At 40.2% G+C, this 24,381-nt stretch overlaps 1 long non-coding RNA gene across 9 annotated transcripts in view; it reads left to right on the plus strand.

Moving 5' to 3' along the window:
- LOC132650065 (uncharacterized) overlaps positions 1-24,381 on the plus strand; it is a 227,937-nt gene that overhangs the window by 44,985 nt on the left and 158,571 nt on the right. Inside the window, exons 6-8 of one of the 9 annotated variants that reach the window (XR_009588425.1) lie at positions 1,052-14,269; positions 14,639-15,567; positions 16,338-22,730. The exons of 6 other annotated variants lie outside the window; for them this stretch is intronic. This is a non-coding gene — a long non-coding RNA (uncharacterized LOC132650065). Of the gene's footprint in view, positions 1-1,051; positions 15,568-16,337; positions 22,731-24,381 lie in introns of those variants that run through there. 2 more of the 9 variants (XR_009588419.1, XR_009588426.1) reach the window with 2 other exon arrangements.

Genomic DNA, 24,381 nt, shown 5'->3' on the forward strand with positions numbered 1-24,381 from the left:
AACACTTGCATTGTGAAAACCCCATGTTTCATTTTGAACTCAGAATGAAAGCCTTGGGCTTCATATTCTTTAGTGCTGCAAAGTGAATCTTTCCAGTCATATTGTTGCACTTTTTAAAGCACCTATGAGGACTGATGTATAGAACAAATATTTTGCAATTGTGTAGAAGTGTTTGAGGCAAAAATTTAGCTCCCAAATAGAAAACTATTTTGGGGTAGTCTAACATGCAAACAATTAACAAAACCTTTTCCCCCCTTCTTCAGGTATTCTTTTTTCTTACTTGCCACACCTGATTTCTTAATTTTAACCTTCAAATGTACTCTGGTTTTGCCATAATGACATTGGTTGAAATCTTTTGCCTTTATTTTCTCTAATACCCCTTTGCCATGAGCTTTAGAATTTTTTTCTTTCTGAGCCTGTTCTAAGCTATGAAATAGTGTTTTTTCCCCCTGCTATTCCTTTCCTCCATGAAAATGAAAAGGTAGCTGTGGCAGATGATGCCAGACAGATGGGAACATTAACTACAAGGCATGGGTAGATTACTTACAAGGTCAGTAAGCATAAGCATGTTGGAGTTACACACTCTCAAGCTTTTACCATAGGCTCATCCCATCTGATGAGTCCTCAGGAGGATGAGACAGGAGGAATTAATGTAGCATGACTGAGCATTACTGAACCCATAATCAAAACCCAGCTAAAGGGAACTGGCCTTTGCTGGCATCCAAGAAAGCTATGGATTTGGACATGTTAAGAACTTCTTGGCTATGTTGGAATGAGTCAAGGTTAACAAAATGTTATGCAAGATTTTACCAATTGGCTAGCACTGTCCATATGGCAGGCCTGTTCTCTTCTAGTGTTCTCTGACTGGCAGGCAAGACAAAGCAAGGTAAACACTTAAAGCTTTTGAGATATATAGCCAAGTTCTCTTGTAATATCTCTCATACAATATATCCAATGAATCAGATTCTTTCTGCAATTAATTTGAGATATTACTTAGGGGCAAGACGAAAGAGTTAGAGTGTTCTTTGTGTTCTCTCTCTTCTTGGAACAGCCGTATATCATATGTCCTGTGTTCATGCTGTCCACCCTCTTCCATATATTCTCCAACACTTAACCCTACAGCCGTGACAGAAGGCAAGATTGAAAGGTGTGTCCTTGCAGAATAACATGTTTCTCAGAAGCCTTATCACAGAAGTCATTGGCCAGGTAGGCCACTTCTATCCTGTTTGCTGGCAGCGTTCCTCCAGTTTCCAGTACTACTATCCACTGGAGACTGGGCAGGACTGGGAAGCAGCTGTCCCTAGCAGAAGGACTGCATTAGGAAACACTTCACTTGGAAGTTAAGGTAAGAAAAAATCAGGCAAGAAAAGAGTATGTTCTTGGGTTCCAAAACAACTATAAAGTCACTTTTCCCAAAAGGTACATTGCATTATTTCTTGGACTGTTGTATTATGGGGGTGGCAGTGGGAGTGGAGCTAGGATGAGTAACAGTTTTGGAACATGAAGCTCTACAGTTTTTCCATTTTCTGTCTAGCTGAGATGGAATTAAAGAAAAAAAATTAAAACTACCTCAAGAATCTCCTCCAGAACATTTTTAGTTCTATTACCTTGGGAAAGAATCTAATAAGTCCAAGTTTAATCTTTTTCCTTGTGAAAACTCAGGCTTTCCGTGCTTCCTATGATGTGATGAGTTTCATGAGCTTAAAGTGAAAGAGAATATTCATCCAGTGCCCTGATTTCTTTCCTTTTCCCTTCTTTTCTTTCCTTTACTCCTTGTTGTTCACTTTACGTAAAGACATCTTGGGAATATGGCTAATAGTCATAAAAGAATGTAGATGCCACAGAATGAAGCAATCTTAAGTGGGACATGGATGAGAGCATAATAGAATACATGTGATTTTAAAGAGCAGAATAGGGGACTATGTGGGGAAAGGAAGAAAATCAGCCAGAAGAGGCAGGAAACAAGGGGTAGGGAAGTGGATGAGGGGAACAAATAAGAAAAAAAGTGTAATTATACTTAAGAAAATGACATAATGAAGCCCATTACTTAATATGCTAAGTTAAAAATCTAATTAAATGAGACTGACCTAAGCTCTCTGCACACACGTTACAATTGTGTAGTCTGATCTTCTTGTGGGTCTCCTAACAGTGAGAGCAAGAGCTGTCTCTGACTGTGTTGCCTGCCTTTACGACCCTATCCCCTTACTGGGTTGTCTTGTCTAGCCTTAATAAAAGAGGAGGTGTCTGGTCTTACTGAAAGTTGATATGCCATGGCTGGTTGATATCCATTGAGGCCAGCCTTTTCTGAAGAGAAGTGGAGAAGGACTGGATTGGGGGTTGAGGTGGAAGGGGGGAGACTGGAAGAAAATGAAGGAGGTGAAACTACAGTCAGGGTATAAAATAAAAAAAATTAAAAGAAAAAAGAGATAGTTCCAATAAATAGATAAATAAATTCTGAAACTAAAAGAAACAAACACTTAATTTAAAAAATAATGTAAATGTTGACAATATACTGTGTGAGTTCAAATATTAGCTCAGATACTTACAAGCTCTACAGCAATAGATAACCTACTTAATTTTCATATACCTCAATTTCCTTGATTGTAGATAATAAGATATCTCTTTTGGATTTATTGGGTTGATTAAAAACATGTCTTGGTCTTCCTCTTTATAGATAGACATATAGATAGAACCAATGTTTGAATGCTCTGTTCTCATTAGGTCATGGGGAGAGGAAATGGATAACGTGGTTTCTTATAGCCCCTTTCAAATGAAGAATTCTGGGTCTTTTAGAAAAATCTAGTTTGGAACTAACAAGATAGCTCAGATGGGTTACAGTGCTTGATACTAAGCCTGACAACCTCACTTTGATCCTTAGGATCCATATGGTAGAAGGAAAGAGCTAACTGCTGTATGATGTCCTTAAACCTCCACCCATATGTTTCTTCCCACAAAAAATAAGTAAAACATAATGCCTTTTTTTATTAGAAAAATCCACATTTTGCTTCTAGATATTTATTTAAAATTTTTCAGAATTGATTATATATAACTCTGTGCTATAACATTTGTGTGCTATTCACAAGGCCCTCAGTAACCCCAAACACACACACACATACACACACACACACACACACACACACACACACACACACGGGAGAAAGAAAGAAGGGAATAAGAATGGAAGGAATTGTTCATTGGTGATTTACCTTGAATACCTAAAAGAGTTCTGCATCTGGTCTATGGTCTATGACACAGCACATTTTCATGGGAGTGTCTTGAAATGAAGAAAGAATGAATTACAGAACTTTATATACTACAGATTCTATCAATTACAAGAGCTTTAAAAATCTCTTGAGGCTCAGTATATTCTTATAATAGTGAGAGGTGATGGCATATGTGACACATACCATGTAGTGGAGAGGGAGGGAGCTCAGCTAGAAGAAAAACTGGATTTAAATTTCAGCTTTGCTATGCACCACTTACGAATAGACCAGTTGCTGCAATTCTTAGTCCTCATTATTCGTTAAAATCTGGCTCATGATATTTTTGACACGTCTTTCTACAACAGTGACACCTCGCACTGAGGTTTTTTTTTTTGTTTGTTTGGTTGGCTGGTTTTTGTTTTTGTTAATTCTGTGTTATTCAAATTGCAGGGTGGACCCTACCTTGGCCTAAGATTTTTGGGAAGCAAGTGAAGTGTAGGATCTGGGGTACTCACATTGCTAGGCTGTTGCACATGGTTATCCTATCGTACCTAGGCCTAAGTTTGAGAGGCAGTGTAAGTTTATGAATTGCTGGACATTCAATTGCTGGTTGACAGGTTGCATGACACCAGCAATCTTTGGACAAGGCTACAGTAGGTCTTATATGCTATCTTAGGGATCCTTCAGAATGGGACATTGCATGGGCATCCTGACCCAAGATAGGCCTCGAGTAAGGGAACCCTGCTGTCAGACAGGGTTATGGGTTATTCTCCATGACAGAATATTACTAACGTTAAGGATAACAGCTTGCCCTGGCTTTATTAGGTGTCAGGAGTCCTTTGTGATTCTTTGTGTTTCTTTAGCCTGTGGTGGTATGCATACTACATCAACTAAGCCTTGGTATGAGCTTATTAAGGGAACGATAAGGTCAGGTCAACTACCAGAGCCCTTGGGTTATAACACTGGTTCTCGACCTGTGGGTCACAACAAAGAAAAAATTATCTAAAAACACAAATATTTTCATTATGATTCAGAACTACAGTAAAAGTAAAGTAACAAAGTATCAATGGAAAAATATGGTTGGGGCTCATCACAACATGAGGAACTATATTATCGGTTGCAGCCTTAGGAAGGTTGACAAATCAGTGTCTTTTGGTAACAGAGAAGTTGGGATAGATTTTGGTCACGCTTGGTAAATGTAAGTACATATGACCCCTGAAAAACCTTCATCCCGGTGAGTATGCACAGTGTGGTAGAGGATTACCTGTGTTACTCACTAGACTTTGGTGTTGCACAGGCTTTTGTACCCTCATCAGGCATTCATAGAGTATGGGGATCGCATGGGTGAATGAAAAGCTATACACACTCTTGCAGGTTAAAATGAGTGTGAGCAACAGCATTCCTGATGTTTCTGGGATGACTAAAATTTGTGAAATGGAGAGACAAAAGAACATCACCTGACTGGCCAGGAACACAAAACTGATCAACACCATCAAGTCCAGGGAGTGATGGGCAGAACCAAGGAGGATGGATTGAGGTCACCCCATAATTTGTGTTGGTGAAATGGTTGTGGGACCCCTTCTAATCCTGGGAAGGGTGGACTGCATGAGCATGAAGAGATCTGGGCCTCAAAGCTGGCTGATGTGATGCCCATGTGGGACCTCAGCTAGGCACCTGACTTTGGTGATGGGCTGCAAATGTCTATGTTGGTCTCACTTCATTGGACTGGCACAAAGAATCTCTGTTCTTAGCTTGGCCCTGCCTTATGAAGTCTCAGCCAGGCATGTGGAGACTGGAGCAGTCCCTTGCTAGTCTAGTGCACAAGGTATGCAAATCCATCTAGATCTGAAGGTATATGAACATGGCCTGTGAAGGTATGTCTGTGTAATTCACATTGCAGAGTTCAAACATAGGCTGTGGACCTTACCATGGTATGGGATTTGGGGAAGCCTGTGCAGTTGAAGATCTGGGCTATTCACCTTGCTGGACTGTTGAATATGTGACACAAATCTATGGAGTCATAAATAATCTGGACCACTGTGGGAAGATAAAGTTCTGTAGAACTCATAAGGCTCAGCTCATGTGCAGGCTGTTTGACCCAAACTATGTATGGCAGTACCAAGAAAGTAGGGCATCTGTACCATGTTATACAGTCACCAGGATGGGATGTTGCATGGGTATTTTGATTTCACATTGACCAGAACTGCAGGATGCTTTAAAACAGTATGAGATTACGTCACATTTTGTGAAGATCTGGTATGCAGACTACAAATCACCAGCTGGTCATTGGATGTGCAGAAGCTGTGGGCTCCTGTGGGCATGCTGTTTTGCTCACTCTGGCTTGTGGTGTTGTGCAGAGTGCTATATCAACAAGGCCTTGGTGTAAGCCAGGCTGGGGAAACAATGGGATCAGGGGGAACAACCTGGCTTTTTTCTCTAAGAATGTGTTGGAAGACTCTGGTTTTTAAGGTCACAGTCAACCATGTCTGGACTGCTCTCCCAAGCCTGGTGCAGAATGCATGACTCCCTTTCTTCACAGGGGGCTTCTTTCTCTCCCCCTGAATTCGCTGGAAGGGTTTCTAGGAAACACCTCCCTCTACCCTTGAGGGAGGTCAAAGAGTCCATAGCCAAAAATGCAGGTTCACTTCCTTTCTCCTCATCAGAACCTGGCCAACAAATATCTGGAATTCCCAGAATATATAGCATTCCCAGCACCTCAAGCTTCAGTCAATAGTATACATGTACCCTGGGAATCCCTTACCTATACCCCTTTGTTCACTGTGAATCCAGTTGAGCAGTGATCTTGAAGCTACTTCCAGAATGTTGTTCTGTCATTCTCAAGGGCCATCTGAACACCTGAACATTCCCCCTCCCCAGCCCATTGCCTCTGATCACTTAGTTCTCATGTAACAACTGGCACCCAAACAGGGACACCGGAATGCACAGGATTTGTGAGTACTCCTTGAGAGGGTAGCAGCATTTGTGTGTGTGTGTGTGTGTGTGTGTGTGTGACCATCCTACCTGAGGACCACTTGTTTATTTTATCTTCTTTGCTTTACTTTCTCAGTTTGTGCCTTCACCGGGGACCTGATACATTTTGAGGACAACTGAAGCCTTTGGATCAGGGCTGCTCCCCAATATTGGCCTCCTACCTTCTTTCTGAGCCCCAACAACCCAGCTGGGTGTAGGCAATAATCTTTTTGTCATAAAGAACTTGGTGATGCAGCAGCCATTTAAAAGTCCATAGGAAGGTTGCCAGGCTTGTTCTTGTTACAGTGTCTCAATCCCCAGGTGGCAAAATTGCCTCAGGAACATTGAGTGTCTCTGGCAGAACTTCCTCCCTTTCTTGTCGTGGAGAATTCAACATCACACCAGAGGGATTTACAAATTTGTTTTCTTAGAACCTTACTTAAATCAAGAGGACTTAAAATCTCCCAAAAGGAAGGTCTGGTATTCTGGAATAAGGTACTTCAATTTGCACCATGGGTCCTGTAGGCAGATATCTACAACCCAGATGTCTAGATCCGAGTTGCCTATCTGGCTCATAAAAGAAGAAGGCTGTCCAGGAAGGCTGTCTTCATCCTTCTTCTTCTTCTTTCAGTAATAGCTACTATTAGGCAATGCATCGGAAAACAAAACAAAACAAACAAAAAAAACCAAGCCTTAATAACCCATTAGAGAAAAAAAAAAAACAAAAAACAGGAGGAAAAAAGACAAGATTCAAAGATTCAAATAAGGAGGAAGACCCTGTGGATTGTTCAGTAGCTGATTTGGCCACTTTAGAGAACACAATTGATCTAATCAAAGAAAAGTTACTCCTTAACCCACAACACCCCTTTTCCCCATTCCTCTTTTCCTTCCTATGAGTCTTCATTGGCAACTGAGTATAAAGACCTGGAAATTAAGACCAAAGTTCCTAAAGACACCCAAATAAGCCCTTCTCCAACTGGAACTAGCCATGCACGACCTCCCCCAGCCATTGAGCAACTCTATAATCTCAGAGATGCTGGAAACAATTACCCCCAGCCACCTTAGCCTCTATGGCCAGGGATCCAGAACCTCCCCCCATAGGAACCTTTCCTGTTAATCTACGCATAACAAGAAAATATCCAGTGGCTTGGTAGCCTCTCCCAGTAGCAGACTTATACGAGTGATGCCAAGCTGTCCATGAGGATGAATTCATTCCTATTGGACCAAGTCTATTTTATAAAACTTCCATAGCAACCTTTTAACTCCCCAAGACTAGAAAGATATATGCTAGTCCACTTTCCCTAGTCCTCTGTAAAATGGGAAGACCTGTTTAGAGATGAATGTCAGATGCGGCCTAGAAAAAAAAGAATTATGTAATCAATAAATAAGACAAAACAAGAGCAAAAAAAGCTGTACTTCCAGGGTAACTTCTCTACAGGAATTCAACAGGCCTTCCTCCCTCCTGGCTGCTTTAAGCAGGTTTGCTTATGTGTACTTGACACTTGGATCTGTTTGACCCTTGTCTACACATCCTAGAGACCTCCTCACTGACTTTCCTAAAACAGAAACCAACTGAGACCCTCCCAGATTTTATACTAAGGGTGCAAGCCAATTTATACAGAAAAATAACAGACCCTACAGCCAAAGTGATGCTCCTAAATAATATTATCTGGCAAGGAATGATCCCAGAATACAGGTAGGCATACCAGGGACTAAAACATAAACTAATGATAAATGGATCATGGCTACCCACAACATTGCAACTGCCTCATACCAGGACTCCTATCTTGCTCAAAACTTTGCAGCTGTAACACAGTCCAATTTGCCGTGTTTTAAATATGGAGAGACCAGACACTGGAAGAGAGATTGCCCAAAAAATGACCAGCTTCACTTAAACCTCCTAAATCCGTCCCCACTGCAGGAAAGGCTTTCATTGGAAAAATAATTGCAATTCCAAATATGATAAAGAAGGCAAGTCCCTTCTACCTTTAAACTCCTTGTGGGGCAACCCTCAGCCCCACCAGTAAGACAAAAAACAAACAAACAACAACAAACAAACCCACAAGTCCAGTGGGTCACTAAAATATTAGAAAAAGCTCATCCTAAATTCTCAATAAAAACTGACAGTAAAAAAAACTTTAAATACCTGATAGATACAGGAGCAGATAAGACCATCCTAATATGAAGTCCTCCCACGTTGAACTCTTACTAGGACCTCAACTAATGGAAGTAGGAGATCTTCCCAAACATTTATTACCCATGACTTTTATAAATGGGAAGACCCAGATAGAATAAATGGGACTATTAGACCCCTAACGGCTGACATGGTCACTAACTTACTAGGTAGAAATATCTTAGAAGTTTTAAATGTGGTCTTTTCTACTAGGGAACAGGGAGAATTTCTCCAGATAGAAGACTACCAGAAAAATTAAGATCAAAAGAATTCCCAATTAGAATGGTCCACTGTTGAATACCTGCCTGGAATAGATCATGGAAGATTTCATCTGGGTGAAATAGTAGCCTCTAAACAGGGAGAAATTAATAATTTTACAACAATTAGTTAAACACCAATTAGACATGGGGCACACTGGTCCCTCTAGGAACCTTTTGGAATACCACAGTTTTTTTTTTTTTTTTTTTTTTTTTTTTTAATTAAAAGGAAAAACAAGACCTGGAGGCTCTTCCAGAATCCAAGACTATGAAAATTTGGGGGTCACCTCAACACAACTTCCCCCTTGCCCCATAAATACCCATTACTAGTTTTAGACATTAAAGATTGCTTCTTTTCATTTCCACTCCATGAACAAGATTGAAAGTGCTTTGTCTTCTCAGTACCTAAAGTCAATAACTCAAGACTAGCTAACAGGTTTGAATGGAGAGTACTCTCCCAAGGCATGGCTAACATCTCGACTATTTGCCAGGAAACTGTAGCCCAGGCATTAAAACACCTTATTAAATCAGGTCCCCATACATATCATTACATGGATGACCTATTAATGTGACAAGATTAAAAAGACAAGATCAAAAACTAGCTTTAGAAGATCTTAAACAGGCCACAAAGGCCCTACCTAAAAGATAGAGGCTTTACTATAGCAGAAGGTAAGATCCAGCTCTTAACACCCCCCCACCCATAACATTCCTAGGGACCAAAATTACCCAAACCTCAGGCTGGCCAGCTAAACTGGCTGTTGACTTCCCCGATCTGTTAACCTTAAATGTCCTTCAAAGCTTCGTAGGCGGTATCAGTTGGCTTAGATCTTGACTTCCCATACCGACCAGCCAATCACAGTCTCTATTTGACTTACTTAAGGACAACAAAGCCCCCTCCTCTCCTTGCTCCTTGACACCAGCAGCCAAGGAGGCCCTTTATTTTATTTACCACATTAAAAATATCTTCCTGGCTTGCTATAATCTACCACCAGACACCCAATTAAACCTGGCATTGTTCACACTTGATGTGTTAAATATCTATGCTACCCAGAATGAACCTTCCATTGTTCAACACAGAAGTCAGCCAACACATACCACCCATTCTGGTCAGGGGGAAGGACCCACTTGACAGGTGTTGGAGGAGGCCCGACTCCCTGCTAACAATAGGAAGGGGCTTTGTTTGTGTCTTTCCACAGGACCAGCCTAGGCCTATTTGGGTCTTTTCCAGCAATGTCCAACACCACCCCACCAACCAAGAAGTTGGCCCAGCTCTCACTGATAGATGATCAAGGATGAAAAAGATTAAAGAGATACCTTTCCTTCCCCAAAGAAACAACAAGCTCTACTGGAAGGACATCCGTGACCTAGTGGCAGCTGCCAGGGCATGTGCTCTCCACAGGCTTCCCCTTCCTTTATTCTTATGGCTGTCTGTTATTCTTCATTGTAACTCTGCTACTGCCCAGCCTCTTTCTTAGTCTCCCAAAACCCATCACTGGAGATTCTTTGCTAGGGAGAACTACAATGAACACAACAAAGATATTAGAAACTAGGACTGCCCACTTGAAGGATGCTGGACCAGGACTGAGATCCCTCTATACCCTGAATCCATCTCCACTATCCCTAGCCCTTTCTTCTGCTGTCCTTACCAGAACACAGGGACTGCCTCCAGATGGCCTTCATGTATGGAGGCTGCAGACTTTGGGGGTGCCAAATTGAATCACCAGTCATGATGATACCACGCTCACCAACCTTAAAACTCATTTGCAGCTTTCCATTGTGCAACCTTGGGATGAATAATGGTGGATAGAAGTCATGGATAAGCACTACTCAGATGGATTTGCTAAATATCCATAGCTGATTTACACACCTCCTGCTAGTTTTTCCCCGCCTCTAGTCTTTACTCACATTAACATTCTTCAACAGGAATATCAAACTTGGATGGAGTTCTAAACCACCTTTTCCTGACTACAGTACATCCGATGTACAGCCAACCTCCTTCCCCTAACCACCTACTCCAACTTCTCCTATTGTTTCTTCTGTGCTTCCTTCTCCCAGCCACTATTAGCAGCTGTTCCCATTAATGTCTTGCTTCCTGAACCCAACTGGACCTTATTCACAGGGAATTTACGAAGCTTTTCTCTCTTCAACCTACACCTCCCCCTTTGCAGGGCCCTCATCAAGATCCCACTCTACATGTTCCTGTAACATCACCGTCACCAAGCCAGTATGTGCTAATGGCCCATGCCACCCCTAATTACCCTCCCCTGCTCTTCTTTGGTGTGCAATAACACTACTGATTCTTTCATTGAACCCCTTTCCAAGGTTTCTGCACCCCATGATTATGGTTCCCCAGGTTTATCTCTACGACCCTGAAGAACTCACTTTATCGCTGCAAGGAGACCAAAAGAAAAGAGAGATCTTCATCCCTCTATTGCTCAGACTGGGTCTTGCTGCCTAGTTGGGAGCCACCGGAACCCCTGGAGCATCCCTTGTCCAAGCCTACCTTCTGGCCAGTGACTTCCAAGACAAACTTGGCTAGTCAATGGCTTCTGCTCCAGACAGTCTTGAATCCCTTCAATGACAGATAACCTCTCTAGCAGAGGTTACTCTCCAAAATTGGAGAGCTTCAGACTTAATGACTGCTGAACAAGGAAGGTCTTGCATTGTGTTGGGGAAAGAATGCTGTTTCTATGTTAATGAATCTGGGCTGGGTGAAATAGGACATGTATATGCTCAAAGATCTCCGACTGGATCTCTGAACATGCTATGTACCCAATATACCAACCCCATGGTACTCAAACCCTCTTGTGGCTTGGCTTCTCCCAGTACTGGCTATCAAATCCATGCTCTTCCTGGCACACTGCCTCATCCAATTTTTTAAATGTCAGATAAGCAGCATTGCAAAAATCACTGTCAATTGGGTTCTGGTTCGGTACCAAGCTGTTCCTAACATAGAGACCAAGGATCATAATTACACTTCTCCATTATAAATAAAACATGGAAAGATGTTGGAAGACCCTGCTATTTAAGATCACAGGGGGCTTCTTTTTCTCTGCTAAATTCACTTGGAGAGTGTCTCTAAGCATGACCCCCCAGCCCTGAGGGAGGTCATGTATTCCATGGCCAAACTTTTGGCCACGGCCAAAAGTTCCAGGTTCAACTTATTTTTTCTCCTGATAAGAAACTGCCAGACAAGTATCTGGAATTCTTGGTAGGTCAAAGACCCAGCCAATAGCATACACCCACCCTCTCATGCACCTCACAAGAATTGTATAGCCTTTGTTCACCCTGAATCAAGCTTGTCCTGGAAAGTTATTCCATTGTACTTGTGGGCCGTTCAAAACTCCCCTATCCCTCACCTTTGCTCCCTTCACCCTCATAGAGCAATATTGGCCAATGATAGAGAAGGTACGATAGAGCCTAAGTTATTCTCCAGGGTTGACAAGTGTAAGGCTGTATGCCTTCACCAAATCCTGTGTTCTGGGTGAATAGAGACAATGTGGTTGGGGATTACCTGTGTCACTCACTAGACTTTGGTGTTTCATAGGCTCTTGGACCCTAGGCAGGCATTCTAGAGTGAATGAAAAGATACAGAAACCCTCGAAGGCTGCTCTGAGAGTGAGCAACAGCAGTCCCAATGATTCTGGGATGATTAAAATTTGGTGAAATGAAGAGACAAAAGAAAATCAACTGACTGGTCAGGAACACAAAACTGAGGAACCCTAGCAAGGCCAAGGGGTGATGGACAGAGCCAAGGAGGGGGGATCAGGGTCACTCATATTCTGAGTTGGCAAAGTTGTTGTGTGTCCCCATCTAGTCACGGGAAGGAGAAACTTTGCGTGAGCATGAAGGGATCTGGGCTTCAAAGCTGGCTGGTCTGATGCAAAGATGGCACCCAAGCTAGGCTATCGGACTGTGGTCATGGGCTGCAAATGTCTGTGTTGGTCTTGGTCCGTTGGATTGGCACCTAGAATCTGTGTCCTCAGCTCGGCCCAGCACAGTAAGGTCATGGCTGGGCACGTGGGGGACTGGAGCATTCCTTTGCTGGTCTGGTGCACAAGGTGTGCCAGTCTATCCAGATCTGAGAGTATGTGACCATAGCCTGTCAGAGAAGCCCTGCATTCTTCAGTTTTGTCATGGGTTCCCAGCTTGGCCTAAGGGTTTCAGATTGCATGTGGAGTTGAGGAGCTGAGGCAGTCATATGTCTGTTCTGGAACACATGAAGCCTGACCCCATCTAGGCCTAAGAATATTGCATGATAGCCTCTTTTGAAAGATATCTTTATTAACTCCACTTTATTCCCTTTGTATCCTAGCTATAGCTCCCTCCCTCTTCCCCTCCCAGTCCCACCCTCCCTCCTTCATCTCCTCCCATGCCCCTTTCCAAGTCCACTGATAGGGGAGGTCCTCTTCCCCTTCCCTCTGACCCTATCTTACCAGGTCTCATCAGGACTGGCTACATTGTCTTCCTTTGGTATTATATCATATTAAAATATGTCTGGTTATGCATGTTTTGTGCAGAATCTAGGACCTGGTGTATATGGCCAATTGTGGTAGGTAATTATAATGGTGTCAAATCACTAAGTCTTCTTCGTTGGTCACCATTCTCTTGGTATCTCTGAAGTTATTTTTCTGTATCTGCCTGGTAGTTTCCAGCTTTTCCCCTTGATACTCCTGTATAGGGGTCAGGTTTTTCTACTTCTTCCAGCTTTATATATTTTTCGAATATTAATTCTTGCCCAATGGATGACTTTTGTGTCCATATTCTTTTCTGCATTGTCTGGTAAAACAGTGAAAGACACGTTTCAGTGGTGTGCCTTTGCTTTCACAAAGCCTCTTTAGATGTAACAATTACCTGTTTGTATTTTATGGCTCCTACTCCGATGTCTTTCATAAACATCACTGCTTTGATATCCATGATCCCTTTATCTCTTTTTACCCAATTTCAAAAAGTTTTCCATGTGATGTTTTCACATTAAGAGCTCTATTAATCCTGAAAGATAATCTCTGCCATTTATTATTCCAGCTACTTCGGTTTTGCTCATTAAAGGGTGTTACAAATTCAGGTTTTATCTAGTTGCCTATGCTCTGTCCAGGCAGTAAATCTTTAAAGTCAACTCTTTCCAAAAAAGGTCACCTCATGTGGGTTTCAAAGGAAGTTTACCATTTCTGTATCTTCACCATCATATTTATTCTAGTCAGGAAAAATTATTGTATTTATGTCTTCCACAGCTGGATTTGTTTTGGTCACATAGGGGTCATGAATCTCTATGTCAAGTTATAGCTCCCTTCAAATTATAATATCTACTCTATGTTCTTGTCTTCCCAGAAATATTGCCCTGAAAGCTACTGAAATCTTCAGTTTCTACATCCTTTGAAGTCATAATTTTTCTTGAGTGCTCCCCTCCACAAGCAATAACTGGTGATGAGAATGACTAACATTTTCTTATCTATATTATAGAATGTATTATGCATGCTATATTTTCCACCATAGGTAATATTATTAGAAAATAAACATTCTAAATCATGTCCTTTTAATCCACAGCTTCTTGGTGCATTGAAGAAGTTTTTCATATCAATTTATTACTGAAACTGAGTACCCATAAGAGATGTAATCCAGTTCTAAGTCTTACATAATCTTAAGGACTTTAATTGCAAAAATATCTGGTATGGCTTATTCACTCATAAGGGTTTTAAAAATCATGATATAACTTTTCCATGCCTATACATTTCTAACACACAACTACTCTAGCAAGAAATTGAATTCTCTGTATTCACAGTCTCCCTGTTGTGGTTTTAATACTGAAATAAGTCATCCATCACTATATCTTTCCCTTGATATTGATGCTCTTGACAAGAAAGTGAGGCTCATCTTCTGTGTCCTCTCATTCAATGCAGGGTCCATAGCTGTTAATGCCTTCTGAATCCATTTCATCATGAGCTAGAGTTGCTTTGTAAAGCAAGAAGTTTTCCATTATTATGTCTTCCCAATCTGTATCCGCTTAAAGAAATTTTCCTGTTTCTCCTCTTTCATAGGCTCAACAAAGTTGGTCAGAAAAAAGTTTCCACCTTTGGTCAAGAAATAAGTTCTTTACCTTCATGCTTTTTTGGCACCTTTGCTTTGATAATGTAAGAAGCAACTCCTTGTTTGTGCCTTTCAAAGACAATCTGCTCTGGTTTTGAAAGTAATCTTTAAACACTGTATATTATAGCTTCCCCCAAGTATATGTATGTGTATGTGTGTGTGTGTGTGTGTGTGTGTGTGTGTGGTGTATGTATGTATTTCATTTTCACACTGTATGTTTTGGCACTTTTTTCTTATCCTGCCTGTATCCAACCTAAGAAAGATACTTACAAGTGTAGCAGAGAATATATTGTAGTCATAGTAAGACAATGGCTAGATCAGCAGCTACTTCTCTAAAAGGTGAGTGGATCTCAGAATCAGTCATAGAAACCTTCCTTAAAATGTCAGGAATCCACTAGGGTACAATGAAGCTTTCTATGTGCAAAGTCAATGTCTGCCTTGGAGAGAGGATCTGCGGATATATGTCTGTCTCATTTCAGCCCTTTCATCAGACCAAACATACCAAGAATACTTGGTATGTAAAAACTTGTAAAAAGTCGCCTGTGGGTGAAATACTCCTTTCATAAGAATACCATGAGTGCTGGGGTTGGTGGTATAATCCTGTAATCCTAGCACTAAAATTAGAAATCAGTTGTATTACAGCCTAGCCTGGGTTGTATGGTAAGAACTTGTCTTTAAAAAAATCATTAATTTGTATTACTTTTACTCATATTTGCTGTTCTTTATTTGTAATATCCCTGGAATCTCTGAACCTCATTTGGCGCAACATCATGTCTTCGTATACTCAAACTGAGGAATACATTTGGACAATTGTATCTGGATTTTCCTCAGGCTTGGTGTTTGGTATTTTTTTGTGTAGACCTCCACACTATCATTATAGGTAAGTGGCTTTTGTGACTTTTACTAAATTGTCTGTTTTGTCTTTTTGCCTGAAATTCCTACCATAAAAGCTTGGATGTGCTACAAAAAGCAGGGATAATACTAACCTAAATGTAGAAATACAAGCTAACTACCAAGCCAAAGAGCTAGAACAAGCCTATGTGCTCCATGAGCTTCTTCTTATAGACCCACTGCGATACTTTCAATGCCAGTCTAACTCTAGCTCTCCGAAATAGAAATTGGGGGATTCTATGTACTGATGTTTTCATCACTACAATTTTTATGCTGTCCAAAATGCGTGGAGTATTAATCACAGTCTACTTGGAGCTACTGACGATTGTTAGCTGCTGGGAGAGGGAAGGATCATTTTCTTTTAGACCGAATCCCCTGGTAAGTTGACCATGTTCCAGTGGAAGACCTCACATCCAAAACTCTTAGAGCAGCATAAACTTGTTTGGAAGTGGGGAGGAGCTTTTAAAAAGACACAAAGCTCATTGGACAGAAAAGGAGTGAGTGGTGTGGGAAGAGTTGGAAAAAGAGAGGTAAATATGATCAAAACATCTCAAAGAACTACATAAAAACCCCTAAATTTGTAAGTTACGCATCTGAAAGGCTGGTATTTTTAGAAGGAACTGTATATTTAGAGGAGTGGTCCTGTTTATTCCATAGTATGTAGAAGAATATTTCCTCAATTGGAGTGCAATAATTATTCATATTTTCCAACTGTCATCTCCTAACACTTGTTTGCTTCTATCATGTGTTTCTAACCAGAACTGTCACGTATTTGCTCTCTCAAGAGAAGCAGCCAGTCAACAAGCCGCTACATTCCAACAACTTGTCTACGAACTGGCCACAAGCCAAAGTCCCAATGACCATCTGGACATCAAGAATCACTTCTTCATATTTCCGTAAATGATAGTTTGGCTGTGCTTGTAATCCACGCTACTTGAGAGGCTGAGGTGGTTAGAATTACTTGAGCCAAAGTGCTGAACTGACCATCCTGAGCAATATATAATATGACACCATCTCAAATCCAAATCAACAAAACAGCAGAAAATAAATTCAAAGATTTTCTGGTGAGCTTGCTGAGGAGAAAGATTATATTGTTAAATTTTAAGGGGTAATGCCATTGATATTTTATATTGATGGTGTCTTATTAGTTAAGCCAAAAATATATCCATTCTGAACAACATACATTCCTGTATGAACTTTTGGGATGGGTGAGGTACTTGTGTGAATATATGTGATGAGATAGCATTTGTGCCAATTTAGACTGATACTGTTATTTTTAGTATAATGATGGTGCATTATGTAACTTTTTTTTCATTAAATTGTGTAGGATTGGTAGATTGGGGTATACAGTTAAGATGGTGGACTAGAAGCTGCATCTGAGCCAGTAGATAAAAAAGTGCGATGATAAAAACATAAAAAATCCTATTTATATACAAGAAAGACTAAAATAAATAAAGAAAACTAAGGCAAAGCCTGCATTTCTCCACAGTAAATGTGCCAGATCCACAAGAAATCATTTGTGGTACTACCTGCTGACTGACATCAGCTGTCGCAGCCAGCACTATGTTCTCACAGGTGATACCATGAGAGCTCAAGAGAGAAGGTCTGGACTGTGTAAACACAATTGGATGGGTACAAATTCTATACACAAAACAGAACAGAGTATTGTAGGTGTTGAATGAGTAGCAGAAATGTGATTTAAAAATCTGAAGTTGATGATTACTACACATTAATAATATCAGGCATAATCAGTGGGAGATTTCACCAATCTCTTCTTTAGGCACATAATTCAAACTAAAAACAATCAAAGCAGCAGTACAAGTAAATAACACTATACTGCAATTGCATTTAAGAGATACTTAAACTTTAGGCAGAATGCATGAAATTTTATGAAAGAAAGGTGAAATTTTATGAAAGAAGGGGGAGATGAAAGACCTGGAGGGGACAGGAGCTCCATGAGGAGAGCAACAGAACCAAAAAATCTGGTCACAGGGGTCTTTTCTGAGATTCATACTCCAACCAAGGAACATGTACATGGAGATAACCTAGAACCCCTGCTCAGATGTAGCCTATGGCAGCTCAGTCTCCAAGTGGGTTCCCTAGTAAGGAGAATAGGAACTGCCTCTGACATGAACTCATTGGCTGGCTCTTTGAAAACCTCCCCTGGGGGGCAGGGTGCAGCCTTACAGGCCACAGAGGAAGATAATGCAGTTAGTCCTGACCTGATAAGCTAGGGTCAGATGGAAGAGGAAGAGGACCTCCCCTATCAGTGGATTAGGGGAGGGGCATAGAGGAAGAAGAGGAAGGGAGGGTAAGATTGGGAGGAGATGAGGGAGGGAGTCACAGCCAGGATAGAAATTGAATAAATTGTAATAAATCATAATAATTTCAAAAAGAGAAGAAAAAGGAGTATTCTATCCAACAAAAAGGGAATATAATTATTCCCTGCCTCACATGGGCCTTCTCTAAAGCTATTCACATTATAGGACACAAAGCAAAATCAAAGCAATAACATTTCATCAGATAATAGTAGACTAAAAGAAGCTACATGAATATTTAATGTTGTACAATACATTTTTGAGTGAACAGTGGGTCACTGAGGAAATCAAGAAGAAAAGTTTTTGACATTCTATAAATAAATAAAAATTATGACATAACCTACCAAAACTTATGAGAAACACAAAAGCGTTCATAAAGATTATAGTTCTAAATACTTACATTAAAAAAATTAATGGCTCACAAATAAATAACCTGATTATATACCTCAAAGTTCTAGAAAAAGAAGAAATTGAACTCAAATGATATGACTGTTGAGATAATAATACTCAGAAGCAATCAAACAAAAAGTTAATTCTTTGAAAAGATAAGTAAGTTCAGAAAAATCTAAAGAAAAGTAGACACCTTTAATTCCAGCACTCTGGGAGGCAGAGGCAGGTGGATCTCTGTGAGTCTGAGGCTAGCCTGGTCTACAAAGTGAGTCCAGGACAGCCAAGGCTATACACAGAGTAACCATGTCTCAAAAACAAAAGCAAGAAAAGTAGATAATATAAAAATAAAACTATAAATGAAAAAGAAGCTATTTTAGCAGGCTCTTATGAAATCCAGAGGGACATTAGGGAATATTTTGAAAACTTATAGTCTAAAAAACTAGAATACAGGGGCCAGGGATGTAGCTCAGTGGTAGAGTCCTTGTCTGGCATGCTCAGAATTTGGATTTGATTCCTAGTATTTTCAAAAACAGTATCAAAATGTTGGAAAACTTAAAAGAAATGCATACATTCCCAAATGCATATAACCTGCCAACACAAATGCAAGGAGATATGCTAACTTCAAGAGATGTAAAATAAGCGATGACATTGAAGTCTTCCCACATTGAAAAGTCAGTGGTTGGACAGATTCACTACTGAATTCTAAAAATCTTTAAGGAAGTCTAGCACCAACACCCCTTCTTCCTCTTCTTCTTCTTCTTCTTCTTCTTCTTCTTCTTCTTCTTCTTCTTCTTCTTCTTCTTCTTCTTCTTCTCTTCTTTTTGAGACAGGGTTTCTCTGTGTAGGCTTGGCTGTCCTGGACTCACTTTGTAGATCAGTCTGGGCTCGACTCACAGAGATCCACCTGCCTCTGCCTCCCTGAGTGCTGGGATTATGGGTGTGTGCCACTGTGCTCAGCTGCATCAGCACTTCTTAAACATTTTCATAAAATAGAAATAGAGGAGACCGCTTTAAACATCTTCTGCAAAGCTGGTATTATCTTGATCCCACATTTTGCTGGAGAACAGATGTAAACATTCTCAACATAATTGTAAACCAAATTCAAGAACACATTAAGAACATATACCACCACCAAATTGGTTTCATACCAAGGATGCAAGTTTGGCATAAAGCATGCAAATCAGTAAATGTAATGCACTGTATTAACAGACTTTAGTACAGAATCATATGATAATTTCCATAGATATAGAAAAGCCATTTTCAAAGTTTAACATGTGTTAATGATAAAAGTCATGAATCTAATAATCAAAGGAACATATTTCAACTCTAAAAAGGCTACATATGACAAACCCATATATAGTCAATATATTAAATGGGGAAAAACCAAAACTATTTACTCTAAAATATGGAATAAGACAAGGGTGCCTACAATTATAGAGTGTAGTGTTTAAAGCCTTAGAGCAACAAGACAAGAGAAAAAATAAAAGGGACATACATAAGGAAAAAAGTCAAATCAAATTATCTGTACTTGCAAATGACATGAGCTTCTACTTAAAAGACCTTTAACATTACAAAGACCTTTAGATCTGACACTTTCAACACTCTTTGTTAGAATATAAAATGATGTGTTATTGTAGAAAATATTATGGTAATTACTTAAAATAATTTTAAAATTATATAATCTAACAATTCCATCTGTGGGTATTCACCCAAGAAGATTGGAAACAAGATCTTCAAGGAAAAATCTGTATATCTTTAGTCATAGAAGCTTTTATTTACAACAGTAAAAAGGTAGAAATAACTCACACATCTATCGGTAGAATAGAAGAATGTGGCATAAATATGCAGTAGTATCTTATTTGCCCTTTCAAAGAGAAGGACAATTTGCAGGTGCTACAATCTGGATAAACTTTGCAGGTACTGTGGTAAAGAAAATAAGCTCACCACAAAAAAGTAAAAATACCGAATGATTTCACTAAGATGAGTATATGAAGTAGTCAAATTCATTAAAAAGGTATTAATAGAATCATGGTTACCAGAATCATGGTTTTATTCACTGTTTTAATGCTATGAAGAGAAACTATGAGCACAGCAGTTCTTATAAAAAAACATTTAATTGGGGCTGACTTACATTTTCAGAGGTTTAGTCTATTATCAGCATGGTAGGAAGCATAGCATCCTGTAGGCAGACATGGTGCTTGAGAGGATCTGAACGTTGTCTGTCTAGATCCAAAGGCAGAAGAGAGAGGGAGGTAGAGAGAAAGAGGGAGAAAGAGACAGATAGACAGAGGATAGAGAGACAGAGAGACAGAGACAGACAGACAGACAGACAGACACACACACACACACACACACACACACACACTGGGCCTGTTTTGGGTTCTTGAAACCTCAAAGCCCACCCCAACATCCCCAGTGACACAGTTCCTCCAAGTTGGACATACCTCCTAATCTCTCTCCAGTAGTGCTACTCCTTAATGACCAAGTATTCAAAAATATGAGCCTATGGAGTCCACTCCTTTTCAAAGCACCACAGTCGTGGTGATATTTTTTGTCATTCTCCTCATCCTCCTTCTCATTATTATTCTTATTGATTTTCTTTTTACAGAGAATAGAAATTTACTTTTGCCACCTGAAGAAATTCTATAGCTGTTTGCCCATAATGTGAATATAGTTATTGCTGCTATGCACTTTAAAATGTTAACGGTGTTTTATACACACACATTACAATTCTCACTTACCCTAAACTTGGAGTGACTGGAAAAGTGGATTAAAAATCAAACTATATTGTTGTGTGACTTTTCCTTGGAGGATATAAAGAAATGACAATGCATCCCACAAAGGGCATCACTTGTAAACTAAAATCCAATCTTCATCTAAGTTCATATTGATGCATCAGCCGATCAGTTGCCATTACCTATAGGAACATGGGTGATTGGGAAGCTACATCATCAACAAAGTCCACTCCCAACATGAATGACCACTGCATGAATGATTTGGGCAGCTGATCCACTGAAAAATCCTACTCCAGCTTGTGGGACCAGTCACAGGAATTGCCTAACTGGAGTTCTGTCTGCAGTCATACTTCCCCTTCCTAAGACCACATACAGGCGAGAGGTAGGAAGTAGTAAGTAGTGGTGTAGTGGCATTACTTCTAAGAGCTAATGTTAACAATCCAGTCTACAATAATCATTAGAGACTTCTATATGCTTTTTGATTCTTAGAGCTAGAAAGAAGATAATTAAAGAAATTTAAAATCTAAGCAACAGAGAATCCTCTGCAGAGGAATATAGAATGGGAGAGAAACACCTAAAGAAATGCTCGACATCCTTAGCCATCAGAGATATGCAAATCGAAATGACCCCGAGATTTCACCTTTAGAATGGCAAAGGTTAAAAACTCAAGTGACAACACATGCTGGAGAAGCTGTAGATAAAGGGGAACCCTCCTCCATTGCTGGTGGGAATGCAAACTTGTACAACCACTTTGGAAATCAATCTGGTGCTTCCTCAGACAATTAGGAATAGTGCTTCCTCAAGATCCAGTTATACCACTCCTAGGCATATAGCCAAAACATGCTCAAGTACACAACAAGGACATTTGCTCAACCATGTTTGTAGCAGTTTTATCTGTAATAGCCAGAACCTGGAAACAACCCAGATGTCCCTCCGTTGAGGAATGGATACAGAAATTGGGGTACTTTTACACAATGGAATACTACTCAGCAGTTAAAAACAAGGAAATCATGAAATTTGCAGGCAAATGGTGGGATCTAGAAAAGATGATCCTGAGTGAGGTATCCCAGGAGCAGAAAGACACACATGGTATATACTCACTTATATAGTCCTATAAGATAAGATAAACATACTAAAATATGTGCACCTAAAGAAGATAAACAAGAAAGAGAACCCGGGGTAAGATGATCAATCCTCATTTAGAAAGACAAATGGGATGGACATGGGAAGTAGGAGAAGACAAAAAATAGGACAGGAGCCTACCACAGAGGGCCTCTGAAAGACTCTACCTAGCAGTGTATCAAAGCAGATGCTAAGACTCATAACTAAATCTTCGGTAGAGTGCAGGGAATCATATGATAAAAGGGGGAGTTAGTATGAATGGGAGAGGACAGGAGCTCCACAAGGACAAAATCTATCAGGGTGCGGGGGTCCTCTATGAGACTGTTTCTCCAACCAAGGATCACGTATGTATACAACCTAGAACCCCTGCTCGGATGTAGCCCATGGTAATTCAGTATCCAAGTGGGTTTTCCTAGTAAAGGGAACAGGAACAATTTCTGACATGAACTCAATGACTGGCTCCTTTACTCCCCCTCCCTGCTGAGGGAGGAACAGCCTTGCTAGGCCACAGAGGAGGACATTGCAGCCATTCCTTAAGATACCCTGATAGGCTAGGGTCAGATGGAAGGGGAGGAGGTCCTCCCCTATCAGTGGACTTGGAAAGGGACAGGGAGGAGATGAGGGAGGGAGGGTGGGAATGGGAGGGAATGAGGGGGAGGCTATGGCTTGGATACAAAGTAAATAACTTGTGATTAATATTAAAAAATAAGAAATAAAAATAAAAGAGCCATCGTGACTGGGAGCTAAATTCAGGTACCAGGAAATATCATAGAATGTACACTTAGCAGAGAACAAATTTAACTCTCCTAGCAACAGCCTCCAGGAAATATCACAGAATAAATACTTCATAGAAAACAGAACAATCTCCCTGGCAATAATCAATGAGAATCGGTTGAGAATCTGGTGGGAAAAATCTTCCCAATGTTTCAGATACAGTTTAAAAGAATGGACATTGTGATCATATGTCTTAGGCAATTGTGCCTCAGAGAGGCATATGCCTTAGGCAATTGTGCCACAGAGAAGGTCACCTCCCCCCTCCAACTTTTACCTAATCCTGTAATGTCAAAGCATGTACCCTCCTGTTTGCTGTCATGGAAACATGTGCCTCCCCTGCTGGCTGTCATGAAAACCCCCTGAGCACAGAGTTTCCCTTTAAAAACCCTGCTCACTCAGGGCTCAGGGTCCCCCTTCTCTACTACTGTGTCAGTGAGACTTGAGTCCTGAGTTCAGTTGCTCTCGTAATAAAGCTCTCTTGCTATTGCAATATATATATATATATATATATATATATATATATATATATATATATATATGAGCAACTCCATACATCAAGCAGACATGTAGCACATATACCACTACTAGAATATACATTTCCACAGCTGCACATAGAACATTATTCAGAACAGATTAACTATTAGAACATAAAAGAATGAATAAGTTAAAAATCAAAATCCTACAAAGCATGTTCATTAAAACTACAAATCTAGATATCAACAATGTCACAGTATCTCTCTCTGGATGCCCATTCGCTCCTTAGTCCTTTTGATCTCTATTGAAAAAGAATCAGATGAGATTCACTGAACACACCAAAGAAGATGAGCAGCTTGTTATAAAGTAGAAACAATTCTCAAAGGATGAGAGTATATGAACAAAGATATCATTGGAGAGTAGAGGACATTCTCAAAGGGAAGAAAGTAGACAGTTGCCAAGGGGACAATTGTAGGGGAGATACCAGTATCAAGAGGTAAAGACAGTTATTGACCAAAGGGAACATTGTAAAGGAGAATGGTGTCTCAACAGGTGAGAGTGGACAATGGCCCAATATTATTTCAATATCTTTTAGGCAAGCTTTATACTATTTCTATAGTGTCTAGAAAATTTTCTATAGTGCCTAAATTTTCCTAAAGGACTTTATCCTTTTTAAGTGATTGACAGGCTCATTTACATTAACTCTTAGAGGAGGTATCATTGGTATGTTGTGTGGCACTGATCCTAAAGAAATTTGGACAAACATCAACTTATGCCACATAAGTAACCAACAACGGTCACATTGTGGTTATGTATAGGAGCAGAGATGACAAAAAGCCTGCTGTATCACCACAAGCCCACCAAAGCATGGATGACATCTTACTAAAGCTGGACATATGAAATGCACTGCACAACTTGTAGATAGCTCCACGTTTTGTAGAGTATTATTTCCAGGAAGTTCAGGTGGTCTGAGAGTGTATTCCAGCAGTC

The sequence above is a fragment of the Meriones unguiculatus genome, chromosome X (assembly GCF_030254825.1).
Source record: "Meriones unguiculatus strain TT.TT164.6M chromosome X, Bangor_MerUng_6.1, whole genome shotgun sequence".
In the NCBI taxonomy this organism is placed as follows: Eukaryota; Metazoa; Chordata; class Mammalia; order Rodentia; family Muridae; genus Meriones; species Meriones unguiculatus.